The sequence below is a fragment of the Psammomys obesus genome, unplaced genomic scaffold (assembly GCF_907164565.1).
Source record: "Psammomys obesus unplaced genomic scaffold, mPsaObe1.curated_primary_1811, whole genome shotgun sequence".
Taxonomy (NCBI): domain Eukaryota; kingdom Metazoa; phylum Chordata; class Mammalia; order Rodentia; family Muridae; genus Psammomys; species Psammomys obesus.
In genome coordinates this window covers 42,214,251-42,234,136 of record NW_026592118.1, presented here as the reverse complement: position 1 = coordinate 42,234,136, position 19,886 = coordinate 42,214,251, and the positions used below count along the sequence as shown (strand labels likewise).

General features: G+C 43.2%; 1 protein-coding gene across 9 annotated transcripts in view; it reads right to left on the bottom strand.

Annotated features, from left to right (window-relative positions):
- Positions 1-16,758, bottom strand: part of Met (MET proto-oncogene, receptor tyrosine kinase) — a 114,809-nt gene extending 98,051 nt beyond the window's left edge. For 6 of the 9 annotated variants that reach the window (XM_055612696.1, XM_055612705.1, XM_055612697.1 and 3 more), the window contains exon 1: positions 16,357-16,758. The gene's annotated coding sequence lies outside the window, so the exon portion shown is untranslated. The remainder of the gene's footprint in view (positions 1-16,356) is intronic. The other 3 variants (XM_055612701.1, XM_055612702.1, XM_055612703.1) reach the window with 1 other exon arrangement.
- Between the last annotated feature and the right edge of the window lie 3,128 nt (positions 16,759-19,886).

Below are 19,886 nucleotides of genomic sequence, written 5' to 3'. Positions count from 1 at the left end.
TCACTTAGTTCTTTAGTGTGTTTTGCTCACACTGAGGACATTTCCTGGGAAGTTAACATTAGCAAGCAGACTCTGAGGCTGAATGAATTAAGTCTGAGCTTTGAAGATGAAGTACACAATAGTTTCTTTTCTAAGCAAAGTAGAAATTATGATACTACTGTGAATGAATGGAATTACCAAACTTAGCTGTATTTTTCTACAGGTGTGGATTTTCATGGGTGAAAATAATGCAATTATGTTGGAACAAAAATCAAAAGAATACAAACATGTTCAGATCAATATATCATCCGAAAATAAAGAACTAAGCACATTTTCTACAAAATAAAAATTAAGCACTTTTAAATGAACAGAGAATGCCAAGCAAGCCAATCCCTATGAAAATAGGACAGGGTAGAGAAGTAAGTATAAAATTCTATTTCTAACATTAGTAAACACTGTGGACGCTTAAAAAAAAAAATCAATAAACCTAAAGGTTAGGACAACTTCAAAACAACTGTGCTCAGCATTGCATTTATATAACTGATCAATTGAAGAGAAAATCACTCAGGGCTGTGTAAGAGTGTGCACATTGACTCGTGTTCCTATGAGTGTATAAGATATGTGTTTGAGGAAGAGAAAGGAAGAGCAAGAAGAGGGAATGGTCTTTTTAAATGGTCTTTTTCACTTAAACAGTCACTGCCAAAATGACTGGGAGTACCATCCTCCAGCTCACGTGTAGCAGTGCTATCACAGGTAGAACACAAGAGAAGAAAAGCTGAAGGCAGCTTAGAAAGCAAAGATGGCTTAAAGTTGGGTTTTGAAGGCAAATGACATGCTCAGACAACTAAGTGCATGGACACTTGGAGCACTGAGGATTCAAACACTCAGACAACTTAGGGGTTGAGGTATAGGGCTCTCCTGAATTTAGTAATAAAATTACTGTGTGGGAGGGGATGGCATGGTTGAAACTGCCAAATCACATTCACAGAGGCTTTTGTTGAAGGCTCTGCATCCTTTCTGTAGCTGGGAGTCAATGGATGGATATAGAGATTAGTACATATGTCCCATTTTAATGACCATATGGTGGTCAGATTGAAGTGGGAAAGAGCCAAAGGCTTTAAGACAGTGCAAAGTCTTTTAATAACAAGGATAAAGATCAAGGAGAATAAACTGGGAACTTCATAGTTCAGTATCTATCTTCTTATCTTTATCAGGAGAGGGTATAAAACATCATCTCTCCAGCACTAGTTTTGGCTATCCAACATCTATGTACATTGAATTCAGTACATGTTTATTTAGGCCCTGTTGTGTGTTTAGCATACACCAGTGACCAGGCAAACACTCTAGTTCTTGTGGAAAGCACTTACTAGTTGGGGCATTCCAGTGACAGCACATATAAGCATGCTGGAGGTGGAGTATATTAGAAGTTGACAGTGTCTGGAAATCTGGTCTGTCTCAAGGGGACAGGGAGAAGTCTGTGACTTTTTGAGAAAAAGTATGATGGAGGGAGAATCCAGCCAAATGACATATGAGAAGAGATTCCTGAGCAGAGGCAAGAAGAATAAACAGGGGACATGTTTGGTGAGATTTTTTTTTCCCTTGGCAACCAAAAGATGAGATTTGGAAAGACAAAAAGAATCAGAACTGTCGGGCCCTGTAGGCCACTATGAGACTCTAGCATTTGTTGGAATGAAATGAAAACCCAAACAAGGTGTGGATTGAATGAAATCACCCTGAGTGTGCAGGGGAAGACTGCAGCGAGCACAGGAGAGCACGGCGCAAGGGTGCCATGCTTGCAATGGTGCCAGTGATAGGCTGCTTAACCAGTTCAACAGTGACAGAAATAGTAAGTGTCCTTCTAGCTGAAGTGGCTTCATTGTGGTTATAGTTTGAAGACACACAGAATGGAATCAAAATATCAGGTGTGTGAGTAAAAAAAAAGGAGGTAAAATATAGATTTGGTTTTCCCGATTTTTGACAGAAGGGGTTAGAACAACCAGTGGGATTTAGGAACACCAGAAACTTGCTGGGGATGTGAAGAAACCAGCTCGACTGTGCTGTGCTCACAGTTGAGGTACTGTGTGAGTAGCCTAGAGTTGGGAGGCATGTGGAATATTTGAGTCTGAGAATGAAGAATGAAAGAGTAGGCTAAAGACTTGAATTAAGACACTGTCAGCATGCAGATGGAGTGAAAAGACAGGAAATTGGGTGAGACCACCATGATGGTTGGTCTTCATGGTCAACTTGACTGGGTTTGGAATCACTTAGGAGACAGACCTCTGCATATGTCTATGACTGTGTTTCCAGAAAAGCTGGGGATGACATACCCCAAATGTGGAATGTGGGTTAAACAGAAAGAGAAAAAAGAGAGTTGAGGCCTAGAGTTCATTGCTTTCTGCTTCTTGATTGTGGACACAATGTGAATCTGCCTGATGTTCTGCCACCAACCTCTCCCTGCCACAAAGGGCTGTGCTGCTGCAAAGCACTAACCCCCAGCTAAAACCGTCCCCTTCTCCCTCAAGTTGCTTCCTGTTATGTATTTTGTTACAACAACAAAGCAAGACTGAATACAAGCCACAAGGAACAGAACATAAGTGATAAGAAATAGAGACCTGAGGGCTGGAGCCAACAAAGCTAACAGGCTGGAAAAACAGGATGAGTATGTCAAGCCGAGAGGGCAGCTGAAGATCCCTGCAGAACCTGCGCTCACTCTCATAACACCTGCTCTCCCAGTCTGTATCATATCTCAGCATCTCCCATCTCCCGCATTTTCAGGTCATCGTACTAGACTCCCATCCATGGGAATTGTAGATGTGTCTTATTAGTCAGGGTTGTGTCTCTTCTTTCCCTGGATTTCAACAGTCTGCTAGCTCTGCTAGTTTTCCCTCTCCACTCTTGAAATCTGTTCCCAAAGGTACAAAAGACTTTTTTTTTTTTTCTGAACAGAAAATCTGATTATGTTGTTTCCATATTGAACAAAACGTCACCACCTTAGGAACTTACTCTTGCAGTTGCTGGACTAAGTAACCTGTTCTCTAGTTTTTAAAGCAAGCCACGTGCTCTTCCACTTTGGGTGTTTGCTTCTAGGGGTGCTCTTACCTCTCTACACCTGGATAACTCTCACTCTCTTTTAAGGTCTCACCTTAAGACCCTCATCTGGGAAGTCTTCTTTAGTGCCTCTCTTGCCCTCCAGCAGAGACACAGGAGCTCTTTAGGTGCCTTCCCCCATCCAGAATTTCCTCCTAGCCTGTGAGCTTTAGTGTCAAAACCAACACCAACAGCTGGGTGGCGTTGGTACATGCCTTTAATCCCAGCCCTGGGGAGGCAGAGGCAGGCAGATCCCTAAATTTGAGGCCAGGCTGGTCTACAGAGCAAGTTTCCGGACATTCAAGTCTACACAGAGAAACCTGGTCGCAAACAAAACAAAACAAAACAAAACACCAATTCAATTTGTATGCGAAAGAGTTAATCCAAACAAAGAATTTGTAAATTTAGATAGAAAGTGATGACAGGCTCAGGGAGATGTTAGAGAAAGAACATTTATGTGGTAATGGTTCAGCATAGATAACGATCATAAAAGTGACTGAGAACCCAGGAGATGTCAATCAATAGCTCTAAGGCAATGAGCTGATCGTTCAGGTGGAAGTGTCTTACAAGCTGAGGATGGCATTCTAAGGAAAAGGAAATCTTTGGTCCATCAGAGAGCAGTGCATTTATCCTTTATGCAGGCTAAATATCCTAAATCCAAAAATCAAGAATGCAAAATGATCTAAACTCTGCCATCCTTTGAGTAGCTGCACACATGTAAAGTTTTGAATTTTGGAGCATTTTAAAATTTAGATCTTCCTTAGGGACACTCAACTAGCAGACATTCTGGAATCTGAAAGAAAACTCTAACATTTAAAACACTTCTGTTCCCAAGCACTTCAGATAAGGGGCAGCACTGTCTTTATTCCAAAGGTACAAAGAAACGTAGACAGAGGAAGCACAGAGACACAGAGGCTGAGTTGGGATGATTTTTCAAAGCTAAGGCAGAACTTTCAAGAAAGAGGGCAGAAATTAGGCATACGTCATGGAGTGTCATATACTCCAGAGGAGAAGAGAATGGGAATAAAACAACCGCCCATTAGCTTTGCCAATGAGGGGATTTTCTTTGCCATATGGAGGAGGCTACTTCAATCAAATGAGTTAGGGAATGAATAAGAATAAAGAAAGTGGAGAAAACAGGCTAGGCATGTACTTTTCAAGAACTGTTACTTACAAGATAAGACAAAAATCACAGCACTTAGGCAACTGTGTGTTCAAGATCCTATCAGCATGCCTTACATCTGTGTTTTATTTCTCTCCTGAAGCAGTGGCTGGCTGCATCAGGACTGCATGAAAAATGGTTAAAGAGACTTTAAAGATGGGAGCGGAGGGGGCAGAAGGCGGGCAGGGCAGGCAGGGCAAGGTGATCAAAGATGTGGGGGAGTGTGGGAACAGGATCACAGGTTGAAAGAGCATTTCGCTCTCTGAGACGTACTTGAGGAGGTAGGAATGAGCGGCATGGCCACCAAACGGGCTTCTGCTAGTCTCCAAGTAGGAAAGGCGATCTCACGTTGAGAATGAGGGAAGCCGAGGACAACTGAGAACTTGAGAGAATGGGGAGAGTTTGCAGTCACTGCAGTGGGCCTAGGGGAAGATGGGACTGAGACCTGTAGGAGAAGCACTTGTTATGGACTGGCCAAAGTTGGGAGGACCACGAACAAAATTCTGTTTCAGGGTGCTCTCATCTTAAAGGCCTTAGTGCTTATTCTTGCTGAGCGAGCAAGCTGAGTTGAGGAGCAGATGGCTACATGATTATGACCTCTGTAGCAAATTCCTCATGTATTCGTAGCTCATCAGTCCCACAGGCCTTTATTAAGAGGAAATGCCAGCTTCCAATTTTTATTGCTTCAGAATCAGATTTATTGAAATCTGGAAGAAATAACTTCTGGGGAAAGAAAACACATCAAAACAGATACTCTTCTTCTTCAATAAAGGCAATAACCTAAAGATGTTGAAGAAATGAATCATATATAATGATCATCTAACTTTGAAAACTAAAACCCATTTAGGAATTGTGAGGGAGCCTTGATCTTGAATTCCAGGCTAGTTATTCAGTTAGAATGTTTAATAGCAGTTGGAAAGTAATTAATCAACTTATGACACAGATTTGAGAGCTGTCACCTTTCATTGCCATTAAGGAAACTGCCTGGATTTTAGCTGTACTTTTCTGGTGACTTAAACAGCATTTTAAAAAGCTCCTTGAAGACCTAAAGACCGCTTAAAAATTACTGGACCTTGACATACAGATTTCAAGAGACAATCTAAATATGTGGTCTTCACACTGAAATGAAATTTAGAAGTTCCTTAATTTTGACTAGACAGAAAAGCATTTTTGAGACTCCCAAAATGTATAGTCATTTCTGCTTGAAGCTCTTCCTCCATGAACCCACAAGAGCTAATGCAATGTTTAAACCTAAAGATTCTTCTAGTCCTTAAGTGACAAGTATTCGTTTGCTGTCTCTGTGTTAGCCAGATAGCATGCAAACCACAGGCTCTTGGAACAATATGGCCTCTACCTGGAGGTGGGAGAGACGGGGTTCATGCCCAAATGTGAAGCAAGGTTAGGATGAGAGCTGCCCATTCCACACTCTTAGATAAAAAAAAATACAGGAAGCAAAGACAAAAAGACAGGAAATAACACGAGCTTTCCTCAAATCTTTAGATCACTGTCTAAGTTTATTTTAAATATGAACTTTTTTTTCCTGACACAATCTGTCAGCATGGACTCTGTCATAGTGAATATCCAAAGAAAGTCTTCAAGATACATCCTCAAGGGAAGCTAATTCACATCCACACATGATATGTCACTGGAAAATGGTCATAGATATAGTTCTTAAGACCATACACAGCAATAAGAAAAGACTGTACGTAGCTTTTGTTCACAATAATAATTCATGCATTACAGTGATTATATAAGATAGAAAATGTTTCTGTGAAAGTCATCTAAAATTTTATAATCTTGTCTGGTTTAATGTCAACAACTTTCTCTGAGAAGATGAACTGGACACAGCGCATGAGAGTTGACCACAGAGTGCTTAGCACGTGACACGGATAACAACAGCTGTGCGTCTGCCTTACGGTCCTGCTCTTCTCACTCATAAACAAAGACGGGCTAGACTCAGAGGCCAGTTTACATCTGGGTAGTTACATTAGTAAGCTTTGTAATGAACCCTCTGAGCAGTTGACTTTATGGAGAGAAGGTTTAGGTGGCACATTGTCGAGGCTCGTGAGCATGGAGCAGTTTGGGTGACAATTTCATGGTGAACATCAGATGACAATAGGTAGAGTATAGTAAACTGGGTGCTCACATCTAGAGCCAGGGGTCATAGAGATAGTGGTGTCCCATAAAGCTCCAGGGAAATACATATTTCTTACTTCTACTCACCTTTTAAAGATCTACACCACCTCCACCCACTTCCTCCTTAAGAAAGAGGTTCCTTTTTCATGCAGTTCTTGGGCGACACAACCATATTCAAACCATAATACAGAGAGTCTACGTTCTGTAAGAATGAAGGCACGTGTGAAGAGAAGGGAAGCTTATACTCTACCCACAACCTGACGTGTGTGTGTGTGTGTGTGTGTGTGTGTAATTCCACTGTTGATTTCCCATGTTGATCTGCCTCTTTCCTACTTAGAATGAAGGCAACAATTAAAAAGTAGGCTATGGAACCTTACAAAGTTCCACAGAAAAATACAAATGTAAATACATGCGGCTAAGAAGTATTTTGATCAGTGTTCATCATCTCTAGCCATCTGAGAAATGCACATTTGTACTATTTTGAGATTTCATCTTAATCGCAGTCAGACTGGCTAAAATTAAGAAAAGACGACACAGGCTGGCAAGGATGGAGAAAAGAGAACCCGCATGCACTGTTAGAGGGAACGAAAATTAACGCAACATCTGTGGACATTAGTGTAACAGTGACTCAGAAAACCACCATTTAACCTGTCTATACCACTTCTGGGCTTATATCCAAAGGCTTCTAGTTCCTACTACATAGATACTTGCTCATCCATGTTTGTAGCTGCTCTAATCACAATAGCTGGACCATGAAAACAGCCTAGATATCCACCAACTGGTGAGTAAGTGATGAAAATGGTATACCTATAAAATGAAGTTATAATGAAGTTATATTTAGCTATAAAGAAAAATAAAAGTATAAAATTTATAGGGTTTTTTTTTTTTTTTTCCTAGCATGGAGCTAGAAAACAGTGTACTAAATGAGATAACCCAGAAAGATAAACGCCGCATGTTCTCACTAATATGTAGATTCTAGTGTCAAATATTTAACTTATTTTTGGGTTTAATTTGAAGTGCCTATTGAATCAAGAAACTAGAAAGGGGCCATTGCTGGGAAGGGTGAAGAAATATTTCAAGGGAAGAAGGCTAATAGAACATAGGTGATGTAAAGAGGCAGAGGGAGGTTTAAGAAGAGAAAGGGATGGGAAGGTAGGACAGAAGGGAGCTGGGGTGGAACAATTACTGAGGATGGTTGGGAAAGCTGTGTAGAAATCCATTTGATAAGTTTCATACGAACATATTCGTATTCATTTAACAGGGCTGAGGTGGAGCTACTCTACAGATGAGGCAGTGCTCACCCCAGGAGATGTAAGTTGCCAAATAAGAAGCCCAGTGCCAGGTGTGAGGGGCCTCCCCTTGAGCTGTTGGTCAGAGACGTCCCAAAGACCCCCAAATAATTTAGATTATTGTCATTACTCTTGGTTGAGTCAGCATTCCCCATCTGTGAACCCCATGGGCTTCAAGAGTGATTAGAAAGATATGCCCATGAGTACAACGAATTTTAGGGGGTAAATAGCCGCTTTCCGGTTTCATTTACGGCCCACTCCATAGGAGGAAATACATGCCCATTAACTGCAAACCTGGCCAACAAACTATGGTTGGGGAGCCTTCACTCTCTGAAGGCTCAAATGGTGAACCCACTGCTATCAATTTGGCTAAATGGTCCTAGTATCAAATCACCCTAAGTTTGTATCTCTCTGCCTATGGGACAGTGCAGCTCTCTGACCTCATCAGAGAAGTTCAGTGTGCAGGGGATGGTGGCTAACAACAGAACGCGGCCAGACAAAGCGCCTGCGGCATGCACAGGCACACATCTATACCCCATACTCAGGGACCATAGCGCAAGAGGCAGGGGGAAGCACCCAAAGAGTCGGAGGCTGGGGAGCTCCAGAACAGAACAGTCTCCTCTGGCCATGACTGGACCACTAAGCTTGGGAGCTCACCGCAGTTGTGGTTGCACACAGAAAACCTAGCCGGTCATTATTTTAGATGGAGAAGGAGGGGTCCTTGAGTGCCATTCCTAGCCAAAGTGCTATGGACAGTTGGCAGGTTCTGAGATTGAAAGAGTCTGTTTTCTTTATGGGTGAGGCTCCTAGTAGATTGTCCCTATAAATCAGATTTATGGGCTATTAGATATTAAAAAAAAAACATGAAATAGGGTGCAGGGATCTGAAAAGAGTTAAGCGGAAGAACTGGGGGGGGGCAAACATGATTAAAATATATTGAAATTATCAAAAATAAACTACTTTTTAAAAAGTAAAAAGGAAGTAAAAAGGAAGGAAAAAAGGAAGGAAGGGAGAGAACAAGGTAGGAAGGGAGGGAAGGAAGAAAAAAAAGGAAGGAAAGAAGGAAGAAAAGAAGTCAGGTTTCTCAAGGAAGGCAGGCAGGCTTCTCATGGGACACTGTGACTTACAGTGCTCTTTGACCTTTCAAGTGTTTTCCTGTCATTCCCTTCTGTTTTCTCACTGATCCAATACCTATCACAAACTCCAGGTATTACTGATTTTCTGTATCTGTGGCGTAAAAGTTATCACAAACTGTCTTAAACTGAACAATTTTATAGTCTCTCAAATATGTAAAGAGGCATTTCTTCATTTATCAAGACATAAGACCTTTTAATTGGAGTTTTAAAATACCTGCAATACAGTTGTGTAAAAAAACCCCACATTATTATATTATTAATGATTTAGCTAAGGACAAGAACAAACACAGACAAGTCTAAGCTATAAAAATAACTTTACTCCTCATGTATAGCTATCTGTAATGAAATGTCAGAACTAGCTTTACTGATATTGTATGGGTGCAGTAGGCCTTCAGGGTCAACAAAAGGTCTATGATGGTAATAACATAATTTCCCCTTCTTCTCTCAGCCTCACAAAAATGCAAGAAATGCCCAAATTTTGCTACTTCACGTGTTGTACACTCTGGATGAGGAAGGGTTTCTGAGGATAGTATATGATAGGCAATTAGAAACCCACATCTGTCATCAAAGCAGGGCTCACCGGCATTTCTAGTTCTGTACCTCTCCCTCTCTCCAAAGCAGTTTTATCCATGTGCATTTCAAGCTACATGTTTGTGTTGAGTCCATATGGGAAGTAGAGTTACCAGAAATCACACACAAACAGGAAATGTAGCTACAGCAAGAAGGTGTTTTTCTTCACACAATGGAGTTCAAAGATGTGTCATCCATGTTATTTGGAGCAAAACCCAGTAGCTCCGTTACCATTGAACAACCCTCTTCCCTTATACATGACAGTAATTTATAACTATAGTAATATGGTAGACTGTTCAAACTTGCTGCTCTTCTTTTGCATCATATACCTTTCCTTTCCTGTGTTTAGCTTTTAATCTGTAAATGTGTCAAGGTGGGAGGAAGGATGACAGGAATAGGAAAAGAGGGGAACATCAATTTTCAGAAAGCATATGGTAACAACAGAATATTTAATCAAATTAGCCTAGAAATTCCTTCCTATTTTCGGCACTCTTTGCAAGGCAGTTGCTTCACGGTACAAAATGAATTTCAATAAATGTCATATATTTAGTTAGATGACTTATTTTTGAAATTTGCCAAAGCAGGTCAACCCACTCAGAATAGATCTTGTTCTAAGACATGACAGATGGATATTGATATTGAATACAAAGATTGGCATTGGGCAAAAGGCTCTGGGTGGAAAGAAAAGTCATTCACTTAACACTCAATTAGGTACTGAGTACTTACTAAGGGTCAGGAAAAAAAGGATGACTACTTGGAATACATGTGTTAGAAAGATGGGGTGTGTCAAAAATATGTCGTGGGCATTGGTAAGGGCTTCAACTGAGTACCATGGGAAGCAGGTCTCTGCATGTTCTAACAATTTTCACACTGTGTTAGTTCCATTAAATAAGCTGGCTTGGTGGTTTACACCTATCCCAGATTTTTAAAGATGCCATTTACTGACCCTTAGGAGAAAGCAACTTCATATTTCTTGGGAAAAACAAAGAGTACTTCCATGGTTTCAAAGATTTCATAGACATCAAAGAGCTCAGAGGAACAGTCAGTTTATGGGTAATGGTTTAAGGTTTAGTGAATCAAAAACACATGGATTAAATTTCCCTTAAAAGACCCCTAGGTTTGAAACTCAAAGAGAGAAAATGCTCTGGTCTCAAGCTAAGCCAAAACTTATTGTTTCAAGTCAGTTTGAATTGTCTTAGGGACCCAAAACTTGGCTGGGCTTTTCTTTCCCACATGAGCAGGCCTCAGAGGAGGTGACCTGGCCCTGCTACACAAATTTACTTCACCTCTCTGACAGAGTTTGGATGACTACCTTATGTCAAAGGTCGGCAGATGCATTCATTTTTTTTTTGTTTGTTTTTTTGGATCCTCAAGCCATTCTGTTGTAACATACAACTTCAAAACTGGACCTGAAATTGTAGGTGCTATCTCAGATTTCCAACTAGCACACAACACAGGATCATTTCAATACAGGAAAAGGGTTGTGATCTTAACATGTGCACTGCTTTACGGTGTATTACTATGTTTGTATTTAAAATTGTATGAAGACATATAGCACATAATCTTCCTTCCTTGCACAATGGCCTTCTAGCCGGGTTCTTTACCTAGTTTTTAGGGTTAAAGAAAACAGGTTCGTCAGTAACCTGTGAGCCTTTATTCCTTTGGAAAAGTAGATTGCAACACTGCTTGCTTTGAAAGGGCACTCAAAGCCAGCAAGGCAGAGTTTCAATAGCAGGGAAGAAAAAAAAAAAAAAAACAAAGAGGGAAGTTCAGATCCAAAATAAAGAGCCAAAATTCCAAGAGGAGAGTCTGTCTGAAGGAGAGAAGTTGAAAATGCAGTTCACACACAAAGTTATGATGGATTCAGGTTTCAGAGAATGAGGGCCTCCGAGTAAGAACAAAATAACTAGGTTATCCCATTGCTTAGAAATGTCCATCGCCTGATGCAAAGCATGTGGACTGGTCAGTTTAGAGAACTATGCTAATAGGTGATGAATGATTAGACACCCTTTTCTTTTTTTGACTTAACTTTCCACAGTGGGATTCTTTTTTCTTTTCTTTTCTTTTCTTTTTTTTTTTTTTTTTAGAATTCTAGAAAAACTAACTGCTTTGTTTACAAAGTATTCCCAAGTCTCTCTGGCTGTGTGTGCTGTTCATCTGGACAGTACTTGAAGGAGCCTTAGCATGGGGCAGGGCACAAACAGCCAAGGCCACGTGGGGACAAATCCAGTCTGCAGTCTCTCTGGTCCTCTAAACTGGGGGGGGGGTAAGCACCACCATGTTGGTCCACGACACACAGAGAGACCACATGATAATTCCAGTAATGGACTCCAAATGGTGCCTGCCCCCTCCTGGGTAGAAATTTTTTTCAGCACCTAATAGAAATGGATAGTTTCATTCATTTAAGCTACTTGTTTGCAGGTATTCATAGAGGGCATAGGCAAAACAGAGGAAAGGAAGAGAAGAAAAGGGAAATCCAGGGCTGTGTCTCGACACAAAAGGAAAAAGGACGCAGAGAGAAGGGAGACAGGAGAGCTCAGCATGCAGGCACACCATCAGCAACTGCCTTATTTGCTGGCACCCACTTGTCACCCTGGGAAGAACCAGCAATGACTGTATGAGTATTACTACGCACACATTCCACGAGGCCAGGCACAGGGCCGAAAGTAAGAAAGAACCTTCTTAACCTGATGGGCCAATATCTGATACTGGACCCAATGAATGTAGGGAAATGCCATGAATCGTTTTCCACATTCCATAGACAAAAGGGTCTGTTCCACATTGTACCTCCATCTTTAAGGCTGGCACTACCCACAGAAGACATTTTTTTTTTTTTTTATAGAACACCACCTAAACGAGAGACTCTGTGGACAGTTGTGCAGTGCACAACTTCAGAAAAGCACAAAAACACCAGAGAACTGTGGGGGAGACACTGGGATTCACATTCTCTCTTTAAGGGTCTGGTTAAGGCTGTCCTTGATGGGAGGCCCTTCCCTAATCTCAGCACCAGATTTTCTTTCTTTTCTTTTTCATTTTCACCACTCTCATCCTTATCTTCTTCAGTGCCCACTCTCCTTCCCAACTAACATACAAAATGTGTTGGACTTATGAATTTCTTGTTTGTTTAACTCAACAGAACAGGATATCAGAGGTCACTGTTCTGTGGGCTTTATTCTCTCTAGACACATCGCACGCTAGCGCTCTGTCTGGTAGATGCTCAATGAAGTATCTTAAATCCCCAGTCGCACTGTTAAGAGAATGGGGGCTTGGCTTTCATGAGCACCTGTGGTTCCCCTGCCACATCTCACAACTGCTTTGCCTTGCTGTCCCAGAAGTACAGCCAGGTTTTCAGCCTCATGATATAATTTATATGGCCCATAGGTCTTCACAAAATTGCTGTATGGTCCTACAGCTACACAACTGGATGCAAAATTAAAATGGAGAATAACCTGTATTAACACACTTGGCGTAACCACAGAAAGAAACACACATGCCCGGGTCTGCGATTTCCGAAGTTGATTGTTCTTCATTTCACAGTGCTCACACCTCCTGTTACAAATGCCACACGTGTGATTTTTCTCTCAATTATGTTTTATAGCTTATAAAAACACTTTCTTCATTTTGTCAGTTGAAAAGCAAAGTAGTCAGATTTTACTGGATGTTTTTATTAAAACAAAACCCAAGGGAAATATAAACGTTAAACAATTTAACACAGCTGAAGAAATATCTGAGCAGGGGCTTTCTGATGGAAGGGCAGATTACAAAGTCACTCCAGCTCCTAATCTGATAATGGGGCAGAAGACCCCACACATATGAATGAAATCGTTTTCTAAAGTCTTTTACAAAGAGAGAAAGTAAAAGGAAATTGAGAGGGGTATAGGAGAGAGAGAGTGGGAGGAAGAGAGGGGGAGAAAGGCAGAGGAGGGGGAAGAGGAGAGGGAGAGAAAAGGAGTGTGTGTGTGTGTGTGTGTGTGTGTGTGTGTGTGTGTGTGTGAGAGAGAGAGAGAGAGATCAGGGGCTTAGAAATATTATACTCATCTTGGTGTCTAACCCGTATCTCAGTAGAAGATTTTGCATGAGCTAAGCTCTGTTAATGGCTGGGAATGGGATGGCTGAGAAGCACAAAGTGAGGTTCAAGCCAGCTCCTTAGTCTACAGTGTGGAACTGTGAAGCCTTAAGGATGAGCTGTGCTCAGCTTGGAAGATATGAAGAATTAAATAAGCAGAAGCAGCTTAGGCCTGTTAAGGTCTTTATGTTGCAGTCTTCAACAAATGAGATGATCGAGCTTCTTCTTCACATAACGTTTCCTTAATAATTTTGGATTCAAGCTCTATTTCGTATGTGTAATATCTGTCTACACAATTAGACCGTAAATTTCTCAAGGGCATTTTATTTCCCTCCCCCACATTTAGATATTCTACAAGAACCAGCACAGATAATGCTCACAGTAAACTTCTTTGCTATTTTTGGTAAGAAAAATGTGAGTTTAGTTGTGAATCAGTATGTGTTAAGAACTCATAATCAAAATGATTCCAAACTGGCGTTGGCCACTGTATCTACTGCATATTATTGAGAGTTGCATGTTATTTTGCACTGAGAAAAAAGTCATGAGACTCTGTCCTGAAGGCTCAGTATCTGACAAGAGTTGCAACATGCACCTGTCAGGAAAAGGAAACTACTCCCCTTACACTTGAGTCTCTGCCTTCACTTCGTCCCTTAAGGGAAAATGATAAGGACTTTGGGTGCTCCAGGCACAAACATAATAGGCTGAAGGATATCACAGGGAGTCTGGAGAAACAACTCAGTGTTTATAAGCACTCATCGCTCTACCAGAGGATGCGGGCTGCGTCCTCTGTACCCGCATCTACCCACCGCACTCAACAACTGTCTGGAGCTCCAGTTCCGGGAGATCTGATGCTCTCTTCTGGCCTCTATGGGCACCAGGCACACACATGCACACAGACAAAACACCCGTGCACAATTCTATCCCCAAGGGATAGGGAAAGAAGTATGGATGGCTTTGACGACACGGAGGCGAACATCAGTGAAGAATAAACCAGAAAACTGTATGAAATGGGAGTCAAGCCAAGGAATGGAGATGAGGAGCAAAGGGGTACGGAAAAGGGAAGGGATCTGGAGGCATGATTAGCCATGCCTGACCATGGGTGTGAGAGCACATAGTAGCACCTGGACAGTCACACAAAGCGCAAGCCTTTCTGAGAAAACTGCATCTGAGAAAACCTTCACCTGAGGTTACTGCACACACTTGTAAGAGAAAATCAGATTAGCTCTATTTCAAACTGTTTATTTCTCTCAACAGCTCTGGAAATTGACCTTTAAAAATATATTTCTAAGTGCAGTCTTCATTAGAATATTTTTTTTGAAAAGTTGAAGATAAACACGTGTCACTGTTCACATGGTCTTAGAAGTCATAAATTGTAGGTATTTGCCTTCTTGAGAAAATTGTTATTTTCCTCTCATTCTAGACTTAAAGTAACACAAATGTTAAACTTTCATATTCACTGCCTGTCGATATTTTCACGTTTTTATTTTGCAGACAAGGCTTTCCCTCGGATTCTCAAAGCCATAACGCGCCCCAAGTGTAAAGGCCCTGTTGCAAATGATCAGGAACAAAGGCAGTAGTTGCCTGAGCATCCTGGACACATGATAAATCCATCTTGTTTACAGCGGAGTACGGGTAAGTTAATAACTATTGACTAACGCACTGGTGAGTTTGGAAACTGACCACAACGTTTTAAGCACCTATTACACTTTGTCGGAACACGTTTTTGGAACCCTAAGCTTTCTTATTGAAGGTGTACAGCGCACTTGTGTGTTTTTATCTGTTCAGATGAGATAAGCCTTGGCTAATGGCAGAGACCACAGCACCTCATTTCTGTTCCACAATGGAACTTTACACTTGAGAACAAAGCCAGGTAAGCTTCCAGCTGGAGAGAAAAGCTATACACCTGTAAATAATCCAGGCGATATTAACACTGTTCCCATAAAAACACAATTTATATCCCAGTAGCAAAGGGAAATGCCATGTACATCATTTTCAGATCATCTTCATGCAGAAGAAATTCATTAGTCAGCTATAATAGTTGAGCTGTAAAGGAAAATAATGTTCTTCTGAATCCATTTGCATGGCAATGTGTGTGTGGCTGGCTTTTGGAAGCGACAGAATAAACCTCCACCCAATGCTGCAAAATGCAAACAGTCTTCTTAAAATTCCGTCTATATTCTCTCCAGTTACAGCTTTTACCATCTCCTCACAGTCATGGACCATTTTAACTTGGCAATTAGAGCCTCCTGATTATTTTGCCTAAGAAAGTTGACAGTATTTCATTCTGCCCCAGAGCTGCTTTGAACACAAGCCTGTGATAAGGGACAAGCATTCATGCGTGAGCCCCTAGAACCCTTGCCAACTGCCAAATTAGCAAATGGCTCTTCTAAACATAAAAGGTAGGAAACGGGAAACCGCAGTTTGGAGTAAATTCTGCATTGTACTTTCATTGGTGTTTTAATAATTATACTGGTACTAGCCAGACTGCCTGACCTCTGGTTATAATGTATTTCACCTCTACTGAGTCCCAGCAAAAAGATAAAGTAGGATCGAAAATGATGGATCACACAGTCTTCGTGTTTGCCAGGAATAAAAAATTCAGACCATCCCAGAAACACCTGCCCCTGGGAAAGACCCAAGCAAGCAGATAAAGCAGGGCTGGGAACAAGGAAATAGCTGGGCTCAAACCTTGCCTGCATCACCCTGGACAGGGTGACCGATCCCTTTTGTAAGGGCTGAGTCAGACCCCTACGGTGAAACTTGCAGAGCCACACCAGCCCTAGAGCACCCAATGCTCCCAGCGCCCCTGAGTCACACAGGTGGCCACCAACAACGCTCTCCTAAAGCGACAAGCTCAATCCTAGTTTGCACCACCCCCTACCCAATCCCTTCAGTTCCCGAAGCCCCTTCGCCCCCCGAGCTCGCACCCACCTCGGTGTTCTTGCCCTCCGGAGCGGCAGCCAGTTCCCTTAGTGGAACAAAGAAAGCAGAGGTGCCGAGAGAGGGTGGGTGCGGGCTGGACGCGGCTGGAGTTTGTACCTTGCGGTGCCCGGAGCGCGCGGCGGCGAAGTCAGCCGGCCGGGACCACCCGCGCGCTCCGCCCTTCTCCGGCGAGTCAGCGGCCGCGCGGCATCTGGCTCTGCACCAGGTCAGCCGGGGCTCGGGAGCAGCGGACGGCGGCGAGGCCGTCCGGGTCACCTGCGGCCCGGGCCGAACCCCGCCGAGCGCCCTCGGACTGCTCCGCCCCTTCCCACACGCGCCCTGCCCGGCCCGTGACTCAGCCGGGCATCGGCGGCGCCCGGGCGCGTCCGGGCTGGAGGCGATGAGATCTAGGCACCCGCCCCAGCACGTGTCTCTCCCGTCCCTGTCGCTCTAGGTCGGTCCCACCGGTCCCTCCGGGGGGCCGAGGTGGCGACTCGCACCACCCTGGTCCGGTTGGTGGCGGTGGCGAGGGGCGTCCCCGCCGTCCCCGCCTTCCCTGCAGCCCGTAAGCCTAGCCCGGGGGAGGGGGGGTCGCGCTTCCTCAAGCCCCGCCCACCCCCGCCCCCGCCAAGGTGAAACTTTCTAGGTGGAGGCGAAGTTTCCCTCGCCGGGGGCCAGGCGCTTCCTCCTCCTTCCCGGCTGGGGAGTCTGGAGCGGGCGCCCGGGGAGCTCAGCGGCCCCGAGTCTCCCCCTCCTGGTGCTCCCGCGGCGAATGTCACCCGCGCCGAGCGCACGCACCCCCGGCGCGCCCGGGCGCTGCAGCCTCTCCCACGACCGCGGCGGCGGCCCAGCGCTCACCCGCGTGGACAGAGATCCTCTCCCCGCCGAAAACCGGGGGCTCATTGTCACCGACGCTGGTGGGGGTGCGCGGACGGAGCGTCCCGGTGACTGCATTTTGCAGCCATTATCCCCTGCAATAATAACTCGGGTTTCTGGAGGAACCCCAGGAGTTTTAAGCCAGCAGAGGCTTCCGTTTAACTTTCACTTTTTCTCATGGCCGGACACAGAGTGATTAAATAGACAAATGGACACAAGCTGATTAAATGGACAAATGGCGATTAACAAAACCAACTCCTAAGTTCAAGTCCCGGATATCTAACACCCAGATGTTTGGAAAAGGTTTGGGGCAGCGCTTAACTTGTGAAGATTCATCTGTTAGGATCGTTTCTGAAACTTCACATTTACCTACCAGGGTACAGCAAGGTGAGCAGATCTAAGGAATCCATTGCCTTTGGAACTCGAGTTCTTTCCGACTGTCCTAAGCGCTGATTTGCTAAGGGAAACAGAGGTGTCTGCTGCTTACGGAGAGTCTTTCCACTGACTGGCATGTGCAGGTGCGGGCGGCCCTACTACGCACAGAGTGGAGAGTAGGAAAGCAGCACTTCCTGGGCTCAGACAGTTCCCATTAACGCTCTGTGTGCTTGGTACGTTACCAGACACCAGACAGAGCTATTTCAGTCCCCGGAGCTGTTTACCTCACCGCTCTTCAGTTTGATGGAAAAGGAAAGTTCCTATTACATTTTTGGACTCCTGCGTGGAATCGTTTTGCAGATGCATAAAACAGTCCCAACGAATTCTTAGGAAGGCCACATAGCTGGTATTGAGAGCCAGAGTTAGAACCCAGTTCTCAAACCTCCTTCAAGGGTCTCCACTCTGTCCAGTGGCTGCAGCCAGGCAAGCTTGATTTAACACGGCCCTTCCAAATACTGTGTCATTAATGAAGGCTGGAGCTCATTCTAAAACATTTTGGTGTTGGTGGTTATAGGGTATGCGGCCTTAAAAAGGCCATCTCGATTAACTTTAAAGTTTCTAACATCTTTCAACTGAGGGTAAATAGATTAATTTTACACACACACACACACACAAACACACCATGGTTGTCTAAATGAATGATTAGAGTGTTGTTTCTATTTCCTGGTTTCCATAGCAATATGTTAACTGGATTTTTTATATCACACATTGTTGCCTTAACAGGTTTTCTTAGTTTGAGTGCTATGATAAAAATAGAAAAACAGAACAACAACAATAAAAACAATTAAAGTTGGATAAAGTCTCAAGAAAAAAAAGGCAGTACAAACAAACTGAAAAGTAGATTACACATGCAAGAAATCTATTATATGTTTTTAGAATTGAATTTTCCTGGTTTTTACTCAAAGACAAATTTCAGTTCAGTTTTTAAGATGAATTGATATATTAACCATAAACCAGAAAGTAATAGTTTATAAAGCTAGCCAAGAATAAGATGACTAAAAAAGTGATGGTGAGCTCTGTGTAGCTTTTACACACCATTTGACTGGTCTGTTAGAAAAGCATCCCACATCTTAAGAATGATAGGAGCAAGTACTCTATAAAAATGGTGGGACACCCTCAATTCCACTCTTTTGCAGCAAATCCTGATTGTTCTTTGACTTTCTAAGGGTCTGTGGCACGGGTGACACACTGTATGATGAAGGTCTGCTGGTATTTTCCGAACCAGACCAAACCGCTGTGGCCAATGCTGTTGGCCGGCTAGGCCAGCACCTGTTCCCAAGTAGATTTCCCTTCCCTGCCTCCCTCCTCAGGCTTAAAAAAAAACGCACTCCCAGAATCCTTTGCAGCTAGCTATGGTCCGGTGACATGTGTCACTCTGCCAAGGTGAAATCTGATGGTGTCTTTGGTTTCTTGCTTAAAGGGAAAAAAAAAGAAGCCGGTGCCACCTCTTTTCCTTGCTTTCCTAAGTTCAGAAGTGGTGTTTGAAGGGGAACTAGCCATTCTGTCACCATGGAAGAAGCTGATGCAAGCACTGGTGCAGAAGGCTTAACCCCAGATTTCCTGTTTGTGGGGAAAGCACTTCAACCAGCACTAACAGCCAGAGTTTCCTCACCTATATTCTTTAAAGAGCTCAAAATCATGGTAGAAAAACTATGGCCTTTTCAGTTTGTCACCAACCTATACTCCTCTCCTGCACTGCATGTAGATTTTGGCTCTTGGCATCTTGCTCTGGTATCGGCAGTAGAGTCTATGACCCTGGACTCCACATGCTGTATTCATGCATTCCTGCTCCTCATGTCCTATCATTTCTGTTGCTGTGTCTAAAAAACAACAACAAAACCATTTAAACCAAAACCAATAGAAGATTTAGATGATCATTCCTTGTGCAATTTCTGAGAGTAAATAAAATTTGGAAGTGTAGGATTTCTGTTACCTTTTGGGAGACACATTGTATACATCAGAATAATAAATCTTCTGAAAATTCATATGTGAGAAAAGAGAACAAAACAAAGAGAAAATCTTTCTTAGCTTCACTTCCCCCACCATATTCCAAACTTCGTTCACCACAGAATGCTGCCTATGCTCCTAATATCTGCAGAGGCAATTTTGTGTAAAATCAGTTCACTGGAGAACACGTTTTGGGAAGCCTGACTTTAGAGAGAAGGCAATGTCAGGAAAGCAGTCAGTTGTGGCTGACGGTGAGAACTGGGCCCTCTCAATAGGAAATG